Source organism: Mchenga conophoros, linkage group LG5 (assembly GCF_057382185.1).
Source record: "Mchenga conophoros isolate Kocher_MC1m ecotype Shallow Benthic linkage group LG5, M_conophoros_male_GT1.1, whole genome shotgun sequence".
NCBI classification, from domain to species: domain Eukaryota; kingdom Metazoa; phylum Chordata; class Actinopteri; order Cichliformes; family Cichlidae; genus Mchenga; species Mchenga conophoros.
In genome coordinates, this window is record NC_140530.1 from 624,358 (window position 1) to 651,003 (window position 26,646).

The 26,646-nt window shown below is 42.8% G+C and overlaps 1 pseudogene across 1 annotated transcript; it reads left to right on the forward strand.

The window, feature by feature from the left end:
* Positions 1-3,743: 3,743 nt before the first annotated feature.
* On the forward strand, positions 3,744-26,646 carry LOC146573518 (rab3 GTPase-activating protein catalytic subunit-like; annotated as a pseudogene). Its single transcript, XR_014892542.1, has 12 exons — positions 3,744-3,747; positions 3,927-4,048; positions 4,887-4,988; positions 5,166-5,338; positions 10,281-10,335; positions 10,636-10,971; positions 12,496-12,723; positions 13,468-13,558; positions 16,324-16,427; positions 17,257-17,372; positions 17,656-17,758; positions 25,864-26,646. The product of XR_014892542.1 is annotated as a rab3 GTPase-activating protein catalytic subunit-like (transcript).

The following is a 26,646-nucleotide window of genomic DNA, read 5'->3' on the forward strand; positions in this document are numbered from 1 at the left end:
ATTAAATATTAGGTCTCTCTCCTCCAAGTCTCTGTTAGTACATGACTTAATAATTGATCAACAAATTGATTTACTCTGCCTTACAGAAACCTGGTTGCAGCAGGATGATTATGTTAGTTTAAATGAATCAACACCCCCGAGCCATTCTAACTACCAGAAATCTCGAAGCACAGGCCGAGGGGGCGGTGTGGCAGCAATTTTTCACACCAGCCTATTAATTAATGAAAGACCAAGACAGACTTTTAATTCATTTGAAAGCCTGATGCTTAACATTGTCCACCCCAGCTGTGAAACTCAGAAACCAGTCTTACTTGTTATCATCTATCGTCCACCTGGGCCTTACACAGAGTTTCTGTCTGATTTCTCAGACTTTATATCTAATTTAGTTCTGAGCTCAGATAAAATAATTATTGTGGGTGATTTTAACATCCATGTAGATGCTAAAAATGACAGCCTCAACATGGCATTTAATCTGTTATTAGACTCAATTGGTTTCTCTCAAAATGTAAAAGAACCCACCCACCACTTTAATCACACTCTAGATCTTGTTTTAACATATGGCATCGAACCTGAACATTTAACAGTGTTTCCTGAAAACCCTCTCCTGTCTGATCATTTCCTGATAACATTTACTTTTACAATAATTGATTACACAGCGGTGAAGAGTAGACTTTATCAAAGTAGATGTCTTTCTGAAAGCACTGTAACTAAGTTTAAGAATATAATCCACCCACTGTTATCATCTCCAATGCCCTGTACCAACACAGAGCAAAGCAGCTATCTGAACGCTACCCCAACAGAGGTCGATTATCTTGTTAATAATTTCACCTCCTCACTACGTACGACTCTGGATACTGTAGCTCCTGTGAAAACTAAGGCCTCAAATCAGAAGTACCTGACTCCGTGGTATAATTCTGAAACACGTACCCTAAAGCAGATGACTCGTAATCTGGAGAGGAAATGGCGTGTCACAAATCTAGAGGATCATCATTTAGCCTGGAGAAATAGTTTGCTGCTTTATAAGAAAGCCCTCCGCAAAGCCAGAACATCTTACTATTCATCACTGATTGAAGAAAATAAGAACAACCCTAGGTTTCTCTTCAGCACTGTAGCCAGGCTGACAAAAAGTCAGAGCTCTTTTGAGCCAACCATCCCTTTAACGTTAACTAGTAATGACTTCATGAACTTCTTCACAAATAAAATTTTTATCATTAGAGAAAAAATTACCAATAATCATCCCACAGATGTAATATTATCTACAGCTACTCTTAGTACCATTGATATTAAGTTAGACTCTTTTTCTCCAATTGATCTTTCTGAGTTAACTTCAATAATTACTTCCTCCAAACCATCAACGTGTCTTTTAGACCCCATTCCTACAAAACTGCTCAAAGAAGTCCTGCCATTAATTAATTCTTCGATCTTAAATATGATCAACCTATCTCTAATAATCGGCTATGTACCACAGGCCTTCAAGCTGGCTGTAGTTAAACCTTTACTCAAAAAGCCATCTCTAGACCCAGCAGTCTTAGCTAATTATAGGCCAATCTCCAACCTTCCTTTCATATCAAAAATCCTTGAAAGAGTAGTTGTCAAACAGCTAACAGATCATCTGCAGAGGAATGGTTTATTTGAAGAGTTTCAGTCAGGTTTCAGAGCTCATCACAGCACAGAAACAGCTTTAGTGAAGGTTACAAATGATCTTCTTATGGCCTCTGACAGTGGACTCATCTCTGTGCTTGTCCTGCTAGACCTCAGTGCAGCGTTCGATACTGTTGATCATAATATCCTATTAGAGCGATTAGAACATGCTGTAGGTATTACAAGTACTGCGCTGCAGTGGTTTGTATCATATCTATCTAATAGACTCCAATTCGTGCATGTAAATGGAGAGTCCTCTTCACACACTGAGGTTAATTATGGAGTTCCACAGGGTTCAGTGCTAGGACCAATTCTGTTTACATTATACATGCTTCCCTTAGGCAGTATCATTAGAAGACATAGCATACATTTTCACTGCTATGCAGATGACACCCAGCTCTATCTGTCCATGAAGCCAGATAACACACACCAATTAGTTAAACTGCAGGAATGTCTTAAAGACATAAAGACCTGGATGGCCGCTAACTTTCTGCTTCTTAATTCAGATAAAACTGAGGTTATTGTACTCGGCCCTGAAAATCTTAGAAATATGGTATCTAATCAGATTCTTACTCTGGATGGCATTACCTTGGCCTCCAGTAACGCGGTGAGGAACCTTGGAGTCATTTTTGACCAGGACATGTCCTTCAACGCACATATTAAACAAATATGTAAGACTGCTTTCTTCCATTTGCGCAACATCTCTAAAATTAGAAATATCCTGTCTCAGAGTGACGCTGAAAAACTAGTTCATGCATTTATTACTTCCAGGCTGGACTACTGTAATTCATTATTATCAGGATGTCCAAAAAACTCACTGAAAAGCCTTCAGCTAATCCAAAATGCTGCAGCAAGAGTCCTGACAGGGACTAGAAAGAGAGAGCATATTTCTCCTGTTTTGGCTTCCCTTCATTGGCTTCCTGTTAAATCCAGAATTGAATTCAAAATCCTGCTCCTCACATACAAGGTCTTAAATAATCAGGCCCCATCTTATCTTAATGACCTTGTAGTACCATATCACCCTATTAGAGCGCTCCGCTCTCGCTCTGCAGGCCTACTTGTTGTTCCTAGAGTATTTAAAAGTAGAATGGGAGGGAGAGCCTTCAGTTTTCAGGCCCCTCTTCTGTGGAACCAGCTTCCAGTTTGGATTCGGGAGACAGACACTATCTCTACTTTTAAGATTAGGCTTAAAACTTTCCTTTTTTCTAAAGCATATAGTTAGGGCTGGACCAGGTGACCCTGAATCCTCCCTTTGTTATGCTGCAATAGATGTAGGCTGCCGGGGGATTCCCATGATGCATTGAGTTTTTCCTTTCCAGTCACCTTTCTCACTCACTATGTATTAATAGACCTCTCTGCATTGAATCATATCTGTTATTAACCTCTGTCTCTCTTCCACAGCATGTCTTTATCCTGTCTTCCTTCTCTCACCCCAACCGGTCGCAGCAGATGGCCCCGCCCCTCCCTGAGCCTGGTTCTGCCGGAGGTTTCTTCCTGTTAAAAGGGAGTTTTTCCTTCCCACTGTCGCCAAAGTGCTTGCTCATAGGGGGTCATATGATTGTTGGGTTTTTCTCTGTATCTATGAAGCGCCTTGAGGCGACTTTTGTTGTGATTTGGCGCTATATAAATAAAATTGAATTGAATTGAATTGAATTAAAGTTCGTTTAGCTAACCCGTGCAGGTGAATGAATTTACCCTGACTAAAGAAATCAAGAGAAACGCACCGGGCTGCTCAGTGACTAACCACGCTTACTGTACTTTTATTATGAGTATTATACTGTAAGAGCAACAGGCTGGACTCTGCTTCTGCTCCTGTGCAGAGCTGATTATTAATAAGAAGCTCGGTATACAGACAAGGATAACACAGTACCCGGCCTAGAAAGACAACTCCAGTTTGAGGCGCATGTCCTCCTGACATTTGGTGTTTGTGTTAACGATCCAATGGAAAAGCTTTGATGGGAGTGAGCTGTTCACTTGCACTATAGCACACAAAACGCTGCGCTGAGCACTGAGTGTTGCATCCGTGTACACACTGCATTGCTTCATATTTCACTCGTAAAGTAGGAAATGGGTGGAGCAGTTTATTAAAAGGGTAAACGTACATGGGTTTGATTGTAAGGCCCAAACAGAGCTGGCACAGGTCTAACAAGCTTGTGCATGAAGGGACAAACTGAGTGTGACATAAGGAAATGCTTACATGTGTAATTATCTTGATTACTGGTGAAGGACTACGTCACATGTAATCAAACATGACTCATTACTTATAAAAACCCTTTAACTAAAAGTGTATCAGAAACTCTCCTCTACTGTTTACTCTGTTTATCACCCAACAGTGACCTCGACCCTCTTCAAGCTCCTCACTGGTCAGTTCGAGTCAGGACGGCTGAAAATCCTCAGTGTTTACTGGGTAAGTTAAACTGATCAGTGGGACACTCAGGAACGGAGACCATGATGCTTTGGGGCTGACCACAGAGGTTTTACTAGTCAGTACAGATTTCAAACACACCGCTACATACTACATTAAGGTCAGTGCATTAAGTGCACTGACCTTAATGTTGTATTTTTCTGGTTGCTAATACACTTGGATCCATTACAAACATACACATTGTTGTGTGATGTGTGAAGACTTTTTATGGCTTTGTTTTTTGTCCGAACAGCACAGAGGAAACTATTTCTAAGCCAAGAGGCTAAAATTCATGCACCAAATGATACGCAGCAGATAAGATGGATGTAATCAAGCTACCGATAGAAAGAACATAATCAAGGACAAATAAAGTGTCTTTTTTTCCTCATTGTTCTCTGTGTGGGCCTCCTACTTCCTCCGTGTGGTAGTTTGACTCGTACTGATGTGGCTCCTCTGCTTCTTTTCACAAACAGTTTTTCCTTCCTGGTCACTGTTGAGCCCGTCACACTCAGCAGCTCGAGCTCGAGCTAAGACAGCCTTGAATCTTAAAACTACAGCCGTAATTGCATTTATGTCTTAGAGTGCTGGCCACAGATATTGATCCCATCTGACAGCAGCTCAGTAAAGCACAAGAGCGTCATCTTAAACAGGATATCAGGCAGCGTTCTTATTTTTATTGTCTACTTCTGGTCACATCCTGCTTTTGCCACTGAGCGATCAGCATCCTGTGTTTTATCATGAAGTGATGACTACGTGAGCTCCACTTGTTTAATTCTTCTAACATCTATAAAACAACAGAGTTTCTAAATGACAGACTTATTTATTTGTGTTTGTGTCTCAGTATCTGTTTCCAGATGCTGCTGTGGAGAAGTCTGACTTTAAGAATAACACTCAGCTGTCCAACTCCAGTGGGACATCGGAGCAAGAGAAAACCTCTGATTATGTATGTTTGCCTCTTCACCACTCGCACACTCAAGGTTACACTCAGGTCAGGTCCAATATAAGTTTCAGAGTGAAGACAGGCACAGTGCTGTCAGTACTTTGTCAGGATTTTTATTAGAATGTATTAAATTTGGTGTCCTGCTGTTTGATTTCATGCTGGTCTTTTCCCTCGTTGTAGAACCTTTTCCACCAGCTGAAGTCAGCCCCCAGTGACAGTCTGACCTACCGTCTGGCTCTGTGTGTGTGTCTGGTCAACTATTACTACGGTGGGCTGCGGGCTGTTGGACACCTCTGGCAGGAGTTTGTCCTTGAGTTGCGTTACCGGTGGGAAAATAACCATCTTATTTGTGGGTGGGTACCTCACAGGCTCGTGCTGCTTTGATTTTAAAGATGTCACACATATTAACATTTTCATTTTATAGCAGGTAAAATAAGTATTGAACACGTCAGCAGTTCTCTAAGCAAATATATTTCTAAAGGTGCTTTGATGTGAAATTATCACCAGATGTCGGTAACACAGGGACATTAAACACACAGACATTTATTTATTACTTTATACAAATGTTGGTGATGACAGTTCATGGCAGCTTCTGTATGGAAAAACCAGTCCCATCATTGCTCATGACTTTGACCCACTCACCACACAAACAGTCTATAAATCCCGAATGCTCCGTGGATCCTTCCCACAGATTCAGCTCAGGTGATTGGCTGGGCCGTTCCAGCAGCTTTACTTGATTCCTCTGAAACCAACAGTTTCCATTGGCTGTGTTTGTGATCATGGTCTTGCTGAAACATCCATCCTTGTTTCATCTTCATCATCCTGGTAGATGGCAGCAGATTTTAATCAACAATGTCTCCATTCATCCTTAATGGAGTTAGATTTAATGGCTCAGTCCCTTTTGCAGCTTGTTATAAAGTTTTTATGCATAACTTTTCTAAGCAATCACACATTTTTTTGGGAACATCAAAATCATCATGCTCCCACCTCCAGACTTCAGTGTTGCTGTGGTGTTTTTGGGATGCAGCCACCCAAACACGGTGTGTTTACAGCATTCAGAGAGTTTTGCTCTTAACAAAGGCAGTCGCACTTTTCTCCTCTCCCTTAGCTTCCCTGCTTAGCCTCTTATGTCCTTGTCTAGTCTTGTGTTTTTTGTATTACTTTTCCCTGGAACACTCTCTCACAGTCTGTTCTCTAAAACCTAAAAGAGGAATTATGGATTTGATCAACTGGTCCCTGAATGCAATTGACACCCCTTTCTCAACGAGAAGTCTGGGCTCCGGTGAGCCTGAGTGCTGAAGATATCTACCTATTCGGAACCATGGTAACAGGGTTCTGGCTGATCGGAGCTGGCTTGGCCCTGACTTATCGAAGAATTAAGAAAGCGGAACCGGCTGTTCAAACCCCCACAAGGCTGCCCGCTGGGATTCAAACGATGGGAAGAGGCGTGAGTTTCTCAAAATGAGCTCATTGAGTGCAGCATGGATAAGATCTTGGAGAAGCTTACGGCTGCTGTGAATACTCAGAATAAGACTTCTGAGTGCAAATTGGATCACATCTTGGAGAAGCTCACTGCGGTCGTTGTTAACTTGTTATTTTCTGTTATACTGCGAGAGTACTGTTGCCCGCGAAGGGTTGTTGTTGGTGTGGAGAAAAATGGCGTAACAAATAAAGCGCTTGGAGTGAGACTACGACGTCGTGTCTTTGAGTTCTCAGAATCGGCTCTCTGAGCACAAGAATGACAACATCACGGAGCGCAAGTTTGATAACATCATGGAGAAGCTCACGGCTCTCCAACGGGAGATTGAGAGACCAGTGTCGGAGTGTTAGAACAGCTTTGAAATTCATATGAGCTGTTCGCACTAAAGTAAAAACCTCCATCACTTATGCGGATACCCCTTCGGCCCCAGCCGTGGGCTCAAGGCTGGAGCCGAACAACAACTCCCTGATAACGACTGTGTTTAGACTGTTCTTCCCACTCCATGCAAGGCCACCTGGGTTGGCTGGAAGACTGTTTACTTAGCCTGGCAGGGAGGAGGACACTGTCTCAGCTGAACTCTGGACACGCACACGCTTACACAGACATATATACACATGCAGATGTACACTCCTCCCCCCTCCAAACGCCTTCGACGCTTATTCCCCTCCGATGCTGACGGTGGATCAAGGAGACCAGCGCACGCAGGCCTGGATGTACTGTCTACACTGGCTGTCTCTCACCCTTTACCCATCCCTGTTGCTTGTCATGTGTTTCTTTCGTGTATTAAGAGTTTTTTCATGTGCAGAGGTGTTTTTTTTCTGTTCTCAAACTGATCTCCCTGTTGGAGCTCAGTCTGGGGGGAGTTATTTTTTTCTCCTTATCTTTCCTCATGTGGTGCATTTTCCATTGTTACACCTCTCTGACCTGTCTTCCCCATGTGATGTTTGTGTCATGTATGTATGGTCAGAAGGGTAAGATGGCGCTGGCAAAGGTCGGCAGCCTTAACCCAATTTCCATTGGGGTCAGCCTTCAGGATCAATAAAGTTTTATTGAATTGAATTAAGTGACCAAACTATAAAGTTAAAGCGTATTGTTGTACCTATGCATTACACTGGAGCAGAGCTTACATACATTCTTACCTGCTTACACTCATCATTCATTCGTCAAACTGAATAAAATAGCAATAAAATAGGGTGGCTGCAGCTCAGGCGGTAGAGCGGGTCGTCTACTGATCGGAAGGTTGGTGGTTCAATTCCTGGCTTCCCCCAGGCTGCATGCCAAATATCCTTGGGCAAGATACTAACCCCAAATTGCTCTCCGATGCGTTCATCGGAGTGTGCGCGTGTGTGTGTGTGTGTGAGAGAGAGAATGTTACTTAGAAAGCACCTAGAAAAATGTGCTTGTGTGAATGGGTGAATGCACAAGTTGTGTAAAGCGCTTTGAGTGCTCAGAAGAGTAGAAAAGCGCTATATAAGAACCAGTCCATTTACCATTTAACCAGAGGAGTATTGCACTGGTTGGATGGCAGCAGCCATGGAGGGAGGGTGTAATTGTCCCGTGTTATGCTGGTGTTTTGTATTAGATGTAAGCTTACATTTGGCAGCATTAGTGAACATTATACTGAATGTTACACAGGAGTGTCTCAGGTAGGAGGGAGGCTCACTCGGTCCATTCACTGAGCTTAGTGTTCAGTGATCGATGGTCCAGGGGAAAAGCTGTTTTCTTAGCCTGGCTGTCCTGTTTCTTGAACAGGTGCTGTCCAGGATGAGATGAGATTTGATTGGCTCTCCTGAGACAGCGAGTGCTGACCATGTCCTCCAGGGAAGGAAAGGGACAGGCACTATTCTTCTGTACTGTCTTAATGACCCACCGAGCAGTTAGCATACCAAGCTGTTAGCAGTAGGTGGGGACACACTATGGTGCTGTGGTAAAAAAGCCACCAAGACTTTCTTCTCCAGATGGTTCCTCCTCCTCCTCAGCATCCTGAGGTGGAGTCTTTGACTTTGGACCATGAGAGGTCCTCAGCTACGTGAGTCCCCAGGAACGAGGACACTCGCTGAACACAGTCTGCTTGATGTGGAGAGGAACGTGTTTCCCTCTGCTGAGGTCACATCTCCTTAGTTTTGATGGCGCTGAGCAGACGCTTGTGTTCATTGCAGCAGCCTGTCAGGTTTTTAACCTCCTGCCTGTTCGCCGTCTTCTCCGCTGATGATTGTCGCATCATCAGCAAATGTAACGATGGTGTTAGAGGGGCAGGTAGGTGTGAACTCATGAGTGTACAGGAGAGCAGGCAAAGACGCCTGTGGATACTTTATGAATGCAGATGATAATATTCTGCCAGCGTTTCACAGACTTGTTCAGCAAACTTTAAACACACTTCACGCTTCTCTTTTTTTCTGTGGCTCTTGCGCACATATTGTTTTCTTTGAAACAGTCGTACCTGCTGATTCCAGGCCTTTCTGTGGCTCTTCATAACTGGGCCTTGACTCTTCTGATAATTCTTTTCACTGGTCTGTGTGAAATCTTGTGGGAAGCACCTGGTCGTGGCCCATTTATGGTGAAATAATATTCTTTCCACTTTACCAAAAGTGCGCTGGAACCTTCAGTAGTTCTACTGTGACCACTGCCACCAGCATGTTTTGCAAAAGTCTTGAGAGAGCTCGTTGTTTTTACCCGTCATGAGACGTTTCTTGTGTGAAACCTGAATAATGAGACCATCAGTTGGGACTGAACCAGCTGATATTTGATTTGATATTAATTGGCGAGGTCTGTGACGAGTTACATGACTCTTTGGTGGCAGGACTCCTGGGCTGGAGGTGCGAGTCCCACTGAGTCTGTGGATGTTGTTGGACTGTCCTGGTTTCCCACCTCGGGATAAGCAGACTACAGTAGCGGTTTCCCTTTCTAAGAAGTGGGACTAGGGGCTGAGCTTGAACTTGGGAATGATACTCCAAAGCCTCCCTGGAAGTCTGTGACTGGGTCAGTTCGTTAGTTGAACCTGAGGTTGAGGATATATTTTCAGCCCTGGAGCTCCTCTGTCAGATGGTGACGGCATACAAAGTATCTGGTACCACTGTCCTCTGTGTGCTGCTGCTGTTGGTCCATCAGCTGTGGAGAGAGTGAAGAATAAGTGATAATGAAAAGTTGTTGTTCTCGTTGAACTCTGTTATTGCTGCTTTATTCGTGGCCAACACTCAGCAGATATTGGCACCAGCCGATTTCAGTCGGGATCTCAAAGGACTTCGTGGAAGAGCAGAACCTATTTGCAGACATTTGTGGGACCTCGTTAGACTGTTGACTTGGACACAGACAGAAGACAGAAACACATTTTGAGACCAGAGGAGATGGATCTGTCAGAGTGGGGGCCCCCAGGCTGTGGAGTGCTTTGCCTCCATCATTATGTTGCTTTGATTGCATTTATTTTTATAAACAGCAGCTTGAGACTCATTTATTTAGCCTGGCTTTGAACTAGATTTGTGCTGTTTCATATTATTGTGAAGCACTCTGTGGTTCTTATCCTGTGCCATATAAATAAAGTCAAATGCTGGATGTCTGTACTTTGTCCAGCTGAGCCGACACTTTAGAATCGGGCTTTGGTCTTGTTGTCAGTCATGTTGGATCTCCGTCCGTCTCTAATAACAGACAAATGACCAAAATGTAAAAATCCAAGTACATAATACCAGGCACAAAAGCCCCTGCAGTGTTTGTGCCGTGCTCTAACTAAAACTTTGCTTGAAATTGTTTAAGCAGTATTTGTTTCTCTGTTAACACACTGGTGTTCACTCATATCCATCTCTGTGCTTCCTAATCTGCAGGCTGGCAGGTGGAGCTCCTGATCTTCGCTGTTGTCTTTTGCATCAGAAGTTCCAGGTAGCCACACAGTGCACAAAGTGCAAGGACTAATCGAACGATTTAAAAGACAAAAAACAACATCATGCACATTTGTAGACTTGCAACTTTAATTCCAGTGGTTTATCAAAAGTGTTGTGTTAACTTTGATAATTGGAACGATGTTTAGGTGATAAAGAGAAAAATGAATTCTGAGAGCTGATGCTCAGTGTGATACAGCATCTTCAAACTCCCAAACACCTGTTTATGTCGTGTTGTCTGTTGAACACAAGTAGCAGTGTTATGTTTCCATGTGTGAAAAGAGTTTTTGTTCCTGGACAGATGCTGAATTGTTGTATCGAAAGGAAGAAGGCCAGAGATGAATCTCACAAGGTACCCGAGGGGAAAGAAAAGGAACACAGGGTCTCAGGTGCCTGCCAGAAGAGCCGCCAAGGACCAGAGTGTGCAACCAGTGCTTCCAGTTCAACAAGAGAGATGTCTCAAGGAAAATCCTGGGACTCGTGGAGTGACAGCGAGGAGGAATTCTTCGAGTGCCTGAGTGACCAGGGCGAGACTGAGGCGACACAAGCTGAGGGCAGAGCTGAGGGCAGGCTGCACCCCCACAACAACATGACTCTGCTCAACTCTGCAGAGCCTCTCTATGTTCCCGTCACACAGGTCAGAGTCACTGCCTCACTGTGCAAACACATCATATGCTGTTATTTATTCCAAATACAGCATGTTGAAAATAATAGTCGGGGTCACACGGGGTGGAGCCTATCCCATACCATAGGGCGAGAGGCGGGGTTCACCCTGGACAGGTCGCCAGTTGCAGGGCGAACACAGAGAGACAGACAAACATTTAACCCAGGGGTGGGCAACTCCAGGCCTCGAGGGCCGGCGTCCTGCAGATCTCACCCTGTGTCAACACACCTGAATCAGATGGTTAGTTCAGCCTCTGGAGAACTTCCACGATAAGGATAAGCTTTATTTGTTGGTTGCCTGCAACTGAGATGACCTAATCGACCATAGATACAATGTACAAACTTAACATTGGGGATACAGGTCAGACTAACTAGCAACAAAGGATAGCCCTAACCCAAGACACTTTGAGGAGGTCATTTAGCCATTTAAATCAGCTGTGTTGGATCAAGGACGCATCTAAAACCTGCAGGACACCGGCCCTCGAGGCCTGGAGTTGGACACCTCTGATTTATGCTCTCATTCACACCTGTGGGCAGTTTAGAGTCAGAGTTAACCCAACCCCACTCGCTCCATGTTCAAAGACGTGCAGTTAATAATTAGAACTAAAAGAAAGCGGTTGTAACAGTACAGAGGCGGCCTTTGTGTGACAAAACCATGAAAGCAGATCTCATATAAGTGGTTCACAGAAATGTCATTAACCTCAGCTGAAGCTGACTGAGTCTGATATCTGTGCATCATGTTTCATTTTCAGGAACCGTCTTCTCTGTGCAGTTAATGAATGGGATATTAATGAATTAATAAAAAATGTCATGTAGGCTTTTACAAGTAAACTAGTGTGGAATAAGAGGACTGTTGATCAGCCTACGCTGTGGAAAGTTGTGACTCTGTCACTGACACGTGTGGCATGATGGATGCAGTCATGCTGGGAGAAGCTACGTGAGTGCAGAAACCTCTGATCACCAGACGATCACGTGGTCGTCAGTTTTCAAACAGCTCATTGCAGTTTTATAAATCATCTTCAGAGGTTATTTGAACCTTGTCTTTGCAGAGACCTGCAGATCTGAGGCAGTAATGCAGTGATAATGACCAGCACACAGTGTAAGTCATGCTGCAGCTGCCCTGAATCTACAGTGTTGGTTATTCCCACCATGTCTCTGTTTCTGATCCAGTGTGGACGAGCTCTTTATTCAGTCTGAACTGGTTTTAATACTAAAATACAATTGATTTGTTATTCATAGATTTTCAGATTTACTCTTACACAAAAAAGTAAAACATTTTTGTTGCCAGATCACACGTATTTACTTCCAGTCCTGAACAGAAGGAAATCATTTTGATGCCTAAATGACATTTTCAGTGACAGCCTGGTGTGCTTGGGTCCATGAATGCAGTGGTGTCGTGAGTGGGCCCTGCTCGAGTCGTCAGTGCCAGTATGAGGTGTCAGTGAATATATTTACACATTACTTCATTTAAAGTACGAGTTTGTGTCTCTGTCCACAGGCAGCCAACCCCGGCTGTGTCCTGGAGGATTTTGTGCGCTGGTATTCACCTCGGGATTACGTAGAAGAGGAAGTGGTTGATGAGAAGGTCAACACAATGGTGATGGGGACACTCAGTCCCAGGATGAAGATCCCAGGCAACATGTGGGTGGAGGCTTGGGAGACTGCCAGGGTCACACCTGCACGACGCCAAAAAATACTTTTTGATGACACCAAGGAGGCCGAGAAGGTCTGAAGCAGGTCGTTCGTTTTGCCACATGCGTGTTTTAAGCCAAACGTGTTTACTAAGTGGATCACAAAGTGTTTTCATGAATGTTTCTGCTGATTTTCAGGATCAGCTTCTGCCATGGGACCGTTTTGGCTCATGTATGTTGAAGAAGTCAGTTTAACACAGATCTGTGCTCACAGACATGTTGAAGCATTTTCACATGTTGATGAAAAAGGATCTGATGCTGTCACACACGATGTTTAACTGACACACAGCAGCTCTCTGTGGTGTGATGGTGTTAAATGAAGAACAACTTTAAACCAGCTTCTATTAATGATCCGGTCGGCTTTATGGGAAAGGGACAAACAGTAACTGGGGTTAGTTGTTTCCTCACCCAAAGAGGGTCCTGGATTTGGACCCGGGCAGGTCCCTGCCAAGCGTTTGCATGTTCTTCCTGCACATATGAAAGCAGAGCTCGGAGCTCCAGTTTGCACCGTCACTGAAAATGTTGCCTGTCTTTTAAAGACATTGTTTATCCAAAAAGAGAAAGTTAAAAATAATGCTCACTGATAGTCTTATGACAGATTTAAAGATCTGGGTATGACTGGTCCCTCTGTGAATAACCATCATAGAGAAAGGTCACCGTTTATCTGGAGTCTTCTTCAGAGGCAGCCTGTTGGCTGTGCAAAAATATTCTGTTGATCTGAAAGAGCAAAAGGAAAACAGAAGCCAGGCAAACTAAACTTTTTGGGGGTTTGTCTTTAGGTTCTGCACTACATGGCGATGCAGAAACCTGCAGACCTGGCCCGTCACCTCCTGCCCTGTATACTTCATGCAACTATTCTGAAGGAAGAAGGTAAGTCCTCACCGTTTGGTTGAAAAACACGTTTATATGAAATAAAATCAGGGAAAATAACTCTAAGCCCACAGCAGGTAAATTACAGTAAGACCGAAATACAAAAAACTAAAGATATTAAAATAAGTACTAAGAAAATGAAATGCAACCCGAGATGTTAATGGAGAAAAAAAAAACAGAAGCTGCATGAATAAAAAAGTAGAAATCTTGGACGCTGCCAGCATAATGCACAGCCTTTTGACGGGGCTCGCACACAAACACAAAGCAGAGGATGAAGCATCACCAAATATGTTTCCAAGCCAAAGAAGATAAGATGAAGCATACCTGCGCAGCGGTGGGTGATGAGGAGAGGCCGCAGCGTGTCTGTCTTAAAGTGCAAGTTTGTGACAGTTTAAAGCTTAACAAGCTAAGACGCCAAACATCCAGAGCACAAAGACAAGTCAGAGGGCTTTTTCAGACACACACTTCTAAACCGTCGTGCTCAACAGTGTCTCTGCTAAAACTGCGTCTGTGCTCTGCTCCTGTAAAGTTGCCTATCGAGTGCTTAATGATAAGGTGCATGGTAGCTGCTTTCCTCTGCAGGTGGACAAAGGAATGACTTCTCTGCAGACAGGCTCCTGGCAGAGCCACTGCAGAGGAACTCTTTACAATCACTGACTGTGAAACGTGAGGACTGTGTGGGGATGTGCAGACGGGGGCGCGACGGCTGGGAAACGAGGAGGGCTGCAAGTGGATGCACTGTATGATACACGCTGGCGTCTACACAGCTCAGTCCTGAGCTGAGTGATGTAATGACTGATTGCATCGACACAGTCATTACATCAAAATACAACCCCTTTTTTTCGGCACTGAAGCGAAACAGGCTCCGCCCACACAGCCGTTCTGTATCACAGCTGTGATGCAAAAAGATTTGGGCACCACTGGTATAGAGTGAATGGAACCCAGAACCTGGAAGTGTCCAGTGATGTGAGGGTAAAGGACGTCTCACTGTGTACTTTGGTGCACAGATGAGTTGTGGTCGGTTCAGTGAATGCAGCCCATGAGCTGCAGAAAAAGCCCAAATCCTGAGCCCCCCAAGATTTGGGCTCAAGATGTGTTCTGCACTGCAGGCCCTTGGACTCCATCAGGGTTTGGGCCAGTTTTGAGCTCTTATAAGTATCAGAGATGGACACGTGATGTTTTCAGGGCTGCGTAGGCATGATGGGTAGAACATGACCCTGGTGTTAAAATGCAGGTAAATGTGATTTAGTTTGTTTACTCTAACTAGCTACCCAACCCTCACTGTGAAAGGAGCCTGGAAAGTTTCCCCAACATGAATTTCTTTCAGTCAAGTTTTCTCCAGTAATGATCAGAAATCAGATAAAACCCACTCTTTATTTTATTCTACACACAATAAATTGATAATTATTCCAGGATACAGAAAAGTCTAGATTTCGTCTTCAGACTGTCACATCTGGAGCAGGGCATAATTTGAATTGGTTTTTAGAAGAAGCTAAAGATCTTTCAGTCGTGTTGCTGTTGTTCCCTGACACCTGCAGTGCAACCATTAATTTAGCTAATGAGAGTTCACGTATAATTATAACAGGTCTTAGTTTCTGGATCGTCTCTAAGTTGACGGTATACTGCTAAGACCAGTTCTGAGTCTAGAGACAGCCAATGAGAGACACTAGTAAGGACATCACTGAGGAGAGTTTTCTAGTACTTTGGAGAAACCTCAATCAGCTAACGTCCTGCTGTGATACTCAGACCTTTTCTCTAATTAAACCAGAAAGCTAGTTTTCATTTATTCTGTAATATCCCAGAATGTTTCAGCAGGTCAGAAATGCTTTGGTGCATATCCAGGTTGTATGCAAATTAATTCTGATTAAGTCTGGACTACAAAATACAAAACATAGCAACAATAATGTCCTCGTTTCACTTCTTTAAAAAATGTATTTTGATCTTATGACACTTACTAAAAGCTTTACTTCCAGAGGTTGACAGAGACGCTCCGTGCTGATAACACGTGAATGTGTGAAGGTTTGTATCATATCTATCTAATAGACTCCAGTTTGTGCATGTAAATGGAGAGTCCTCTTCACACACTGAGGTTAATTATGGAGTTCCACAGGGTTCAGTGCTAGGACCAATTCTGTTTACATTATACATGCTTCCCTTAGGCAGCATCATTAGAAGACATAGCATACATTTACACTGCTATGCTGATGACACCCAGCTCTATCTGTCCATGAAGCCAGATAACACACACCAATGAGTTAAACTGCAGTAATGTCTTAAAGACATAAAGACCTGGATGGCCGCTAACTTTCTGCTTCTTAATTCAGATCAAACTGAGGTTATTGTACTCGGTTATTGTAGATGGCCCCGCCCCTCCCTGAGCCTGGCTCTGCTGAAGGCTTCTTCCTGTTTAAAGGGAGTTTTTCCTTGTGCCAAAGCACATGTGGGTATATTCCTGGACAAAAGGCTTAGTTTCTATTTGCAGATGTGTTCTGTGATCCTCTGAAATAGCTGGATTAATTAACTCCAATAATAATCCATCAAGACTTTGTGGATATGTTTTAATCTCTGTAAAGATTATTATAAAATGTTGTGAAGGTTTTGTTTATTTCAAAAGGATCTGTATTAGTAAGATAATAGTTTGCAGGTTTACTCAATTTTAGGCTTTTTCTCATGTTAACAGTAATTGAGGTTACAAACGTGGCAGGTCTTTCTTTTAATCACAGCTTTCTGTCACTCTGGAAACACTGTCATTTCTTCTCTTTCAGAGTCTGCTGAAGATATTCCATCAGTGCAAAAAACCATTCAGCAAGCTACAGTTCAAGCGAGCAAGCTCCTGCAGTCCCCCAACCAGGACTACAAGAAGTTAGAGGTCAGTGAAAACTCGACCGGACTTTCCACAAATAATTCAGTTTAAAAGAAAGTATCATTAGATTCACCCAAAAAAGTTTTGTTTTTAAATACATTATTGATTGATTGTTAACTGTGTTTTTGTTGTAGTTGAGTATGTGCTGTACATGAGGTGTACGTAGACTGGACAGTGTGCACCATGGCTGAGAACTTGACTGATAATTATTATGGCCATTGATGGTTGAACCATGAAAACAGGGGTGTGGTGCAGTGGGATTGTAGTGGGAGCTGGAGTAACAAACTCCAGTGCTTCCTCAGTGATGGCTAACTTTTTTCTAAACCTAGGTAATTCCTTCGGCTGTTCCCACCTGGGCTCAAAGCTTTTATACTCTGCTGATATCGGATGTGTTTATCAGTGATCGAAAACAGAGACTGAGATTGTTATTATTGAGTTTGATCACACGTTAGGTGCATTAAACATATGCTTTAATACTGTCCTAAAGTCTGAGAACAATCATCACTTCTTCACATATAAAAATGTTCTTCTCACTAGCACTCAGTATCCATACAGCCCCTTTTCTTTGAATAACACTGTACAGCTGCACAGCTAAACCCCACCATGTTAGTTCGGCTTGACTGGACAGTCTTGTTGTGTAAAAGCATTCTTGGCTTTCTCAAAGTACATTTAAGTATGCCATGTATCCACTGTGACTCCAAACACGCCTTTTACACCCCGAGACTCAGCCTATAACGTTCCACGTAGGAAAAACCACGTATGTGTATAAATGTGACAGTCTTGGGGTCTCATGCTGTCAGGATTGAGCAGACAGTTGTTCTTGTCCTGTGTGCAGGATTTCATTAACCAGCTGCTGAGCATGGAGACAGTCATCACTCAAGCTCGCTCGCTCAAGGCCAAGTTCTCCGTTCCTGAGGACGACAGCGGAGAGGCTGCTGATGAACTGAAGAAGTGAGTCGCAGAGTTTGAGCTGCGCTCACTGACAGCTTTGTTTGTGCTGTTGGTAACATGTAACCGTCTTCACCGTCACTATAGATAGTAACAGGTTGTCACGATGAATCTGTTTCACAAAGACGGCGTCTGAAGGATCACAGTCAGTTCACACGTTTCTTTCTCGCTCATGTTGGTGGTCTTATTTTATAGTTTTGGTGTCTTCAGGTTTTACATGTTCTTATTTAAGTGTTTTGTTTTGTGGGAATATTGTAACATTTTCCACATTGTGTGTTGTCTCTAGGTTTGTGAGCTCCCTGCTGGAGGAACCAGAGGTGGTAGTGACAGGAGCAGGCCAGGGCCTGGCTGGCAGTATAATCCACGGACTCTTCATCAGTGCTCAGAGGGTAACTCTCACTCTGCCTCCGTGTCCTTCCCACGTCTTGCTGTCAGTTTCATGTATACAGTCATGTATTTGTCATCTATAGAGACATCTTTAGAGGTACACACACACACCAGTCAACCACTTATTCAATATCAGCATCAAGAATAGGTCGGTGTCCCGGTCCTAGAACAAGACATGAAGTCAGCGCTGTTTTATTTTGTTGTGGGCAGTCTGAGGCACACCTGTGCACTACTCATGATGTCAGATCAGCATCCTGATGTGGCACACCTGTGAGGTGGGATGGATTATCTCAATATAGCAGATGTGCCCACTACCACACATTTGGACTGATTTGTGACCACTGTTTGGGAGGGATGGTTATATTGTGTATCTGGAATGAATTTTAGGTCTCTACGTCCATCCCATGGGGAATGGGAGCAGTAACAAAGGTGTTGCGTTTATATTTTTGTTGAGTGTATATACTTCATGTAGATGAAACTGGAAGGACGTGGTCAGCACTGATGTAAAGACGCAGTGTTGTCTGTCAGTGTCAGGAGAGTCTGCTCTATTGTAACGTTGTTTCTTCCTGAAACACACAATTGCTGCTGCTGTGCTGTGAAGCACGTTCAGAGCTATAAGAACCAGTCTGTTTAACTATCAATGAAAAATGAAGAATTATCAGTTTGACTGTGTGACAATTCTGCAGGAACAAAGTTGTGCAGCTCTCTCCACAGTGGAGCAGATCTCCTTCCTGTCTTTGACGCTTCTTTTTCTCTTTCTGCAGTAACAACTATTAATGTGCATTTGTATATGTTTACAGTGTTAGCAGAAACAAAGCTTTGGTGGCCGTGACTCCAGAGATGGAGCCGAGTATCTAATCGAATCATCGGTTTGTTCTTTAAGCCTTAAAAGTGTCCATGTGCTCCACACTGGATCCCAGATTGACTCTGATGCATCAACTGGAACATGAATCCAAAATCCTGCTCCTCACATACAAGGTCTTAAATAATCAGGCCCCATCTTATCTTAATGACCTTGTAGTACCATATCACCCTATTAGAGCACTTTGCTCTCACACTGCAGGCCTACTTGTTGTTCCTAGAGTATTTAAAAGTACAATGGGAGGCAGAGCCTTCAGTTTTCAGGCCCCTCTTCTGTGGAACCAGCTTCCAGTTTGGATTCAGGTGACAGACAAAACTTTCCTCTTTGATAAAGCACATAGTTGGGTTGGATCAGCAACCTTAATTAGTCTGCAATAGACCCCGTGCACGAGAAAATGCTAACTTCCTGTTTTAAGATCGGATGCAGGGTTGTACATTTCCGGTAGCTTTACTTTGCGGTCAATTGCTGCTGCAAAGATGGACTCCAAAATCATGTCCAAAATATGAAAACAGAAAGATGGCGTTAAGTTACAAAGAGCAGAAGGTGGGAACACTCACCACTGCTGTGTCATAAAAAAAATCAAATGATCAGTTTTGAGTTTTGAAGCGTGCAGATCGATTGGTGGTTTACATCACTCAACACAAGCAGAACTGCATTACAGAATCAGAAGCACATCTCTGTATTGATTGATTGATTGGTAATTTATTTCAACATGTGAACAATATACAAGTACATTTAGAAAAGAAATAAGAGAGAAAAAAATACTATACAAATTACATACAAAAAAAACCATTCTGATTAATTTACATGTATAGTGACAGTTCTTATGATTTAAACAGGCAGATGTTCAGCATTCAAACTACAGGTGAACAATAGTCAAAGGTTTCCCTGCTAGTCAAGTACACACCTACACAGCATGTCAACAAACCGTGGTAAGGGTCTATATGCATGAGTATTTACGAAGGGTATGTTGTGACGTACCTTCAAAATTACCGCGGTCCCTCGCTATAATGCGGCCTCGCTGTTTCGTACATTTTTTTTGTGCAAGTTTGCATGCTTTTTTTTTTTTTGCGCACAGCGCTTTGTGTTCTGCGTCCTGATTGGCTGCAGACTATTGTTGATCTCCTCCGTGCCGTCTCTCCTGTACAGTACAGAATCGCTGATTCATTGATTCATTAATGATTCATTGATGTTGAATTATCTCTCAGCTGCTCTGTTCTCATGTGCTGGACCTGAAAACACGGTTTGATCTTTGGTTTCTGTAATACTGGACTTATTTGTCTACGAAGGTTTGAACTTTGAGAGCTTAAACAGGAGAGAAACGTGTGAAAATGTTCATGTCTGTCTGAGTGTATAAAGTGTGTAGTGAGGGGTTTTACCTTAAAACATCTATAATAATTGTAAAAAATAAAGTTGGCTACTTCAGATTTCACCAATCGCAGGTTATTTTTAGAACGTAACTCCCGCAATAAACGAGGGAGCGCTGTATACAAATACTGAGAAGTATAAAATTTGAATCCTGTCTCTCTCTGAGGCGCGGGGGGAAAAAATATCGACAAGTCGATCAACATCATCTACAGATACATTCGACATCTCGAGAAATGTAAATCGCCACTGGATTCGTCCATTTGGTTGAAAAACCCGACCGTGAACAAGGAGCGAATATCACACCGGAAACTAAGCGCTATACGCCGGAAGTAGCATATGCTAAGGCGCACAGGTCTAAGTTATAGGTCTAAGTTCCCCATAATGCACTGGGTGTTTCTTCTTCACTCAACATGTGTTAGTAGACCTCTCTGCATTCAGTCCGTCTGCCCCTCATCTATCGATGGATGTTAGAGGCTTTGGTTCCCACTGTCGCTCACAGACGGTCACCTAATGTTTCCTGTGTAACTGCAGGGTCTTTGCCTTATAACATAGAAGCAGCTTGAGGTAACTGTTGTTGTGATGCTGTGTGTGTGTAATAAAGCTCCCTTACTGACAGTGGGTCACCACAGCTTGTAGCTCCATGTATTTGATGTGGCACGTTTGCCCTCGCTGACACAACCTTAAAGGGATTTGTGTGTATGAATAAAGTTTATTGTTCATACAGTTCATTGCCGTATGTCTGTGAAAGGCTGAATGAGGGTTGTAGCTCCCTCAGCAGCTGTGGAGCGATGGCTCGTGGTCACCTGATTCAGCCCTGGAGATGTGGTTGGTTAGACACGCTGCTTTAGTTTACACTACAAACCACACTCACCTGTTTACACTCCTTTTGTGTTACAACCACCTTGTTACACTCAAACACCAGATGATGCATCTGAGCCAACTAAGGATTCACTGAGACTGAAGAAGCTCGAGATCATAAGAATTTGAGGCTCAGCTGATACAGTATCATAGGAGAATCCAACCATTGTATGTCAAGAGACTATAGGCAGTGAAAGCTCCATCTGGAGGAGGAACGACGTGGTTCAGAGCGTTGCCTCCTGCAGCTGGTGACATGTTCAGATTTCAGCTCTGTCGGTTAGAAAGTCTGTTTTTGTTTTTCATCTGTGTGTTGCTCTTTCATCCTTTTCTTCTTCCTGTTTCTTGCATCAGGCTGGCTGACTTCACCACTGATGAGGTAACCATGAGCAGTAAGCCTCGTGTCGCTCACAGTTACATTTAACATAGTGCGATAAACACACTCAGTCATTATAAGGTACATCCTCTCTAAAGGTTCACATAACAGACAAACAGGATAATAAAAATGATCTGGTTCTTTGCAGCGTCCTGAGATGAACAACACACGACATTATTACACGTCTCAGTATTTGTTACACTGAACACAAATATAAACACAACACTTTTGTTTCCATGAGCTGAACCGGATCCTGACTGGTTTTGCGACATGTGTGTCATTGTGCTACACATGTACGGCATATTTCAGAGTGGCCTTTTATTGTGGGCAGTCTCAGACACACCTGTGCAATATTCATGCTGTCTAATCAGCACCTTGACATGCCACACCTGTGAGGTGGGATGGATTATCTCAGCTAATGAGAAGTTCTCACTAACACACATTTAGACAGATTTGTGAACAGTGTTTGCGAGCAATGTTCCCTGTAATGTTTCATGTGTCTGAGCGAACACACAAACTCCCTGAGCGTCCCTTGGACCACTGTGAGTAACAGCAGACGTGTGCACTGTGGTCACGCCAGCATCCAAGTTACATGTTTATTAAAATAATCAAATTACAGCATTTACATTTATGTTAGACTACTTTTAATTAACTGCTTTAGCCCACTTACAATGAAAATTAAAACAATCTTCTTCATGACCTGTGCAGCATGTTAACACTAATGGAAGTAAGAATAACTTGAACTTCAATTTTGAAAACACAACTTTCTTTAAATAAAGCTCTGACTTGTATTATGAGTCTGTGGTCTGGGAGAGAGTCTGTAACTCTGTCTGCAAGTACAGTAAATAATGACCAATGTTGGGCAATTAATTATATAGTTACTTCTTCAAAAAAGTAACTGAGTTTTGCAAACAGAGTTTTTTGCAGCTGTTTACCTAAAAATGCAGCCAAGGCGTTTTTAAACAAACATTTCAAACTATTTACAGAACAATCAGCTGTTCTGCATCAAATCTGATGCCACACAAATTATTTGTGCCGCTCCAAAAAATAATTTCTGTCCACTATGAGATGAAGGAGAACAACAGCCTGATACCTGCAGGCCTGACAACAGGAGATGTATCACTGCTGTAACACCTGTAACACTCAGCAGTCGCCTCATTGTTCTGACACCCACAACAAAACTATTGACTACACTACACACTAACTACACAAGATTTGTGCTAAACTTGGCAATCGCATCTCAAACACCGCCGTCACTCCTAAAACTTCCCCCTTCCTAAACAACTAAATGTCATGTTGCCATATCATTTTTTGATTGGTCGACATGGTGCATTTTTCCACCAATAGGAAAGGCTGGTGGGGGTTTGTTTTGGTGTTGTTTTGGCTCACAGGCTTTCGAGCGTTTTCCTTATAAAACGGCGTTTTTACCGTTTCTTCCCGCAGTAAATATAAACAACGACAGTATTCAGGAAGAAAAACAAACATTGCAGATATTTTTATCATAACTCTGGTTTTACGCGGCCGATCAACACAATTTAAAAACTGGTATAAAGTCCACACTTTGTCCGTCAGTTGTTCCGTCTGTCCTGCTCACGTCTCCAATGGTTGTACACGCCACATCAGCCGCTTTGCTAAAACACCGGTGTCGGCACATAAGGACGCTGTCATAGCCTGTCAGCCACGTTGATCAGCTGCGTATATACGAATGTGAATCGCGTGATTGGCTGGACTACGGGATAAGGTGGCCTCGTTCTGATCCCATACGGGAGCAGCCAGTCACTGACTAACACTGCAGAACAGAATTGTTAAAGTTTTCATTTTAATTTCAATTCAGGTGATTTTTTTTTTTTTTTGTGCGCAACGCAGATTTTCTGTGCAGAGCCCGTGCCAGCAGTGCACAATTGTGCCAGCAGTGCGCAATTGTGCACGCGCGCAGCTTAGAGGGAACATTGCTTGCGAGTGTCGGGTCTTTTGTGTTTGTAGAAAATGTTTCATATCTTTGAGTTCAGCTCATGGAAAACAGGAGCAAAAACAAAAGTGTTGCGTTTATATTTTTGTTCAGTGTAAATGATAAAACATCAGGTTTGACCCAGAATACAGTTTGATCCACATGATGGCGCTGTTAAAAGTGCGCGCTGTACTGGTGGCACCAGTGTCCCCAGCCCACAGACCAGTGCTGCCACTAATCGTCATTAGCAGCATCTAAATGCTGTTTAAAGGTGGACTTCATCTGTCACACAGGAGCAGTTTGGCTTCGCTTTGCTTAAATAATGACCTGGTGTATTTCTGTATACACACCTGCTAAGGATCAGGTGACTTTTATAATAAAAGGTTAATACGTAAAACCTTAAAAATAAAAAGGGCTGTTTTTAGCAGTATTTAGGCTGCAGTCTGTGTATTATGTCCATGATATTCTACATTACAGTACAAACAGTAATTATATAAAGAACAGATGGATCAGGATCCTGTCTGTTCTTTACTATGATCTCAGCTGATAATGAGGCTTGAAAGAGACATGTTTGAACTTTTGCATTGATCAGACAAATAAGCCTGCATGTTTGCATGAGCTTTACCTTTAACTGTAAAACATGAAGCCTTTATTATTAAAAAAACAAAACCCTTTTGGTGTCATACAGGTAAGAAAGCAGTGAAGCGTTTTTCTCTCTAACAGATGTTTCATCTGTTTTCTCTGCCGTTGCTCTGATGGGACCTGCAGGGTGTTTTTGGTGACGTGGAGGTTTGCACGTTTCACTTGCTGCCTGTGGTTCATGTTCTAGTCCCACTGTGAAGCACATAGACGTGTCCTGACTTCCTGTCTGTCCCACACTCTGTTGTCTCTGTTTGTTGCTGCCAACAGTACAAGTCATCTTTGCAGATTTTACTGAATTAACAAAAACATGTTTACTGAAAGACTTATTCAGTAAACATTAGGGCTGGGCCATATTATACCGTTCACGGTAATACTGGTATAATGTTAGGCAATGATAGGAAAATGAAATATCGTGATAGAATATGAGTAAAACGCGCATGCGCAGTGCCTTTGTTTTCATACGCACATGGCCGATTGTTGAGTGAAACAGATGAACCAGAATTGGTTTGTAAAAATGGTGCAACTTCAGTGATGTGGAACTGGTTTGGTGTTTGTCCGTCAGATACACAACAAAGCACATTTTTTTTGCAGAACATGCAAGCGGCCGTCGTTACTGTCGTATTTGTCGGACTAAGATGCTCTTAAATCTGGGAGTAATCTGGGTCCTAAACTCCATATGGTTCAGGTCAAACAAACACTGCAGCATCACTGAGCGTTAAAAACTGTCTAAATTCTTTCATCTTTAATAAAACGATCAGCATTGCTGCTTTACCAGGTGTAACTATGAAGTTTAACTTCCAGGCATCCATGAAAACAAAATTTATTACATTTAACGGAGTTAGAAGTTAGCAGGAAGCTAGCGGAAGTTAGCTCGCTAGTTTCGCTAGTTACCTAAGCATGATATAGCATGTTCTGACTGAGAGATTTCTGAAAAAATTCAAACGTACAGCTCTGCTACCACTTCCAACATAAATGAAGACAGGAAACTAAACAGCAGTGACGTTTGTAGGGTTACTGAAGTTGGGCTAGCTGGTATATAATGATGTGCTACGTGATCGCTAGCGACACAGCTATGTTAGCATAACATAAACAGTGAAGCTGGAGGACGAACACTAACACTTTTCCACTTATAAAAGTTAACGTGAAGGTTCCTGATGGTTAGAGACAAATACAATCGCATGGCAGGATGCTGTAAACGGACCAAACTTCAGTCAGGAGAACAACTGAGATAATCCATCCACAATACGAGGTTAGTCATTAATATACTGCAACAACATGGGAATAGAGCAGCTGCCAGAGAATTCAACATTAATGAATCAATGGTACAGATGTGGAGGAAGAATGAGTTTAATAAAGTTTGATTTATCTGACTGCTTTGTTTCGCTTAATGTGCGTTATAATCCCGTGCACCGAAAACTACGTACTGCACACTGCAGTTTAATGTTGCAAAGCAGCTCTTTTTAACTTCAGTGGATATTATACATGGTTATGCTCAGGATATGTCAGCCCATTTCTACTGGAAATGCCTTTTGGTTAAACTTTCAGCAAGGAATTTGCATTTGCACTGTTACATTTTTATAAAGCTTTAATGTACATAAAAAACAGCTTCTTGTTTAAGTGAAAATAAATGGAAGGTTGTCTTTTTGCGCTAGTAATGTTGTGGAGTTGTATTTTGTCTCGCATCAATTATATCGTCAGTTATATCGTTATCGCAAATTTTCAAATATATATCGTGATAAATATTTTTGGCCATATCGCCCTGCTCTAGTAAACATGTTTGTTACACTGAGACTGAAAAAGAGATCCCTGTTTACGCTCATAGAAAACGAGCCTCTGTTTTACTTTATTGAAATCATTTCTAATCACAGACAGGATCAGCAGCGTGCAGCTGCAGTGAGGTGTTAGTAGAGGAGCTGTGTTTGTGAGCTGTAGTCTGGATCAGGTCTCTGTGGGAGACTCGGTTACAGTACTTCTGAATATCCACGTGTCCACCTCACACAGCACATTTCTTCAGAATCAGTTGCTGTTTGCTAACATTTGACCTTTGCCCTTTTAGGCTGCCCTTCTGGCGCCCGTCGATAAGGACTTGGGATCTGACAAGAAGCAAACTGGGGGAAGCAGCAGAGTACCAGACTTCCCTCCTCCAGCAGGCCGGGAGATCTTGTGTGCCGCGACCAGCAGCGTACTCCAAGGCGCTGCCTCAGCGGCTCTTCTGTGTCCTGATGAGGGAGGAGTTTAGGTTGACCGGAGCCTTTTCCACAGACACGTCCTTCTTTTAAGTCCTGTGAACAATTCACACCTGGGATAAAGATAAGTGAAGGACACAGGATGGAGACTTTCACATGTATGAACGTGGCCATGGAGTAAGATCATAGAAATACATTTCTTCATTTGTTTGCTTTATTTGTAAGAATGGTGCAATATTTCAGCATCTACGGCTCGCCCAAGCTTAAAAGCAGGAAGCAGTATATTACTGGCATTGATTAAGAAGCATTTATGGCTTTGTCTGGAAATATGTGAAACTACATCCTTCTCTGTATTCATAAATCTGCAGCTTCCTGCAGCTGTGATAAAACAGTTTCACACTAAAACCTTCATTTTACCTTCAAAGCTTCTCTTGATGCCTTTTTAAGGAAATGAAATTTGTCGTTAGGATGGAGTTCCCCATCCTGCACTCACCACACGCTAACACAACCTTCTCAACTCTGATATTTAGTAGATTATATTTCAGTTGCAGGGATTGGTCCTGATGGTAAACATGAGAGCCGGTGAGGACTTCATGGGTCGTTTCAGCTGAGCTCCATCCTCCAGCATGTCCTGCTGCTGGATTAACACACAG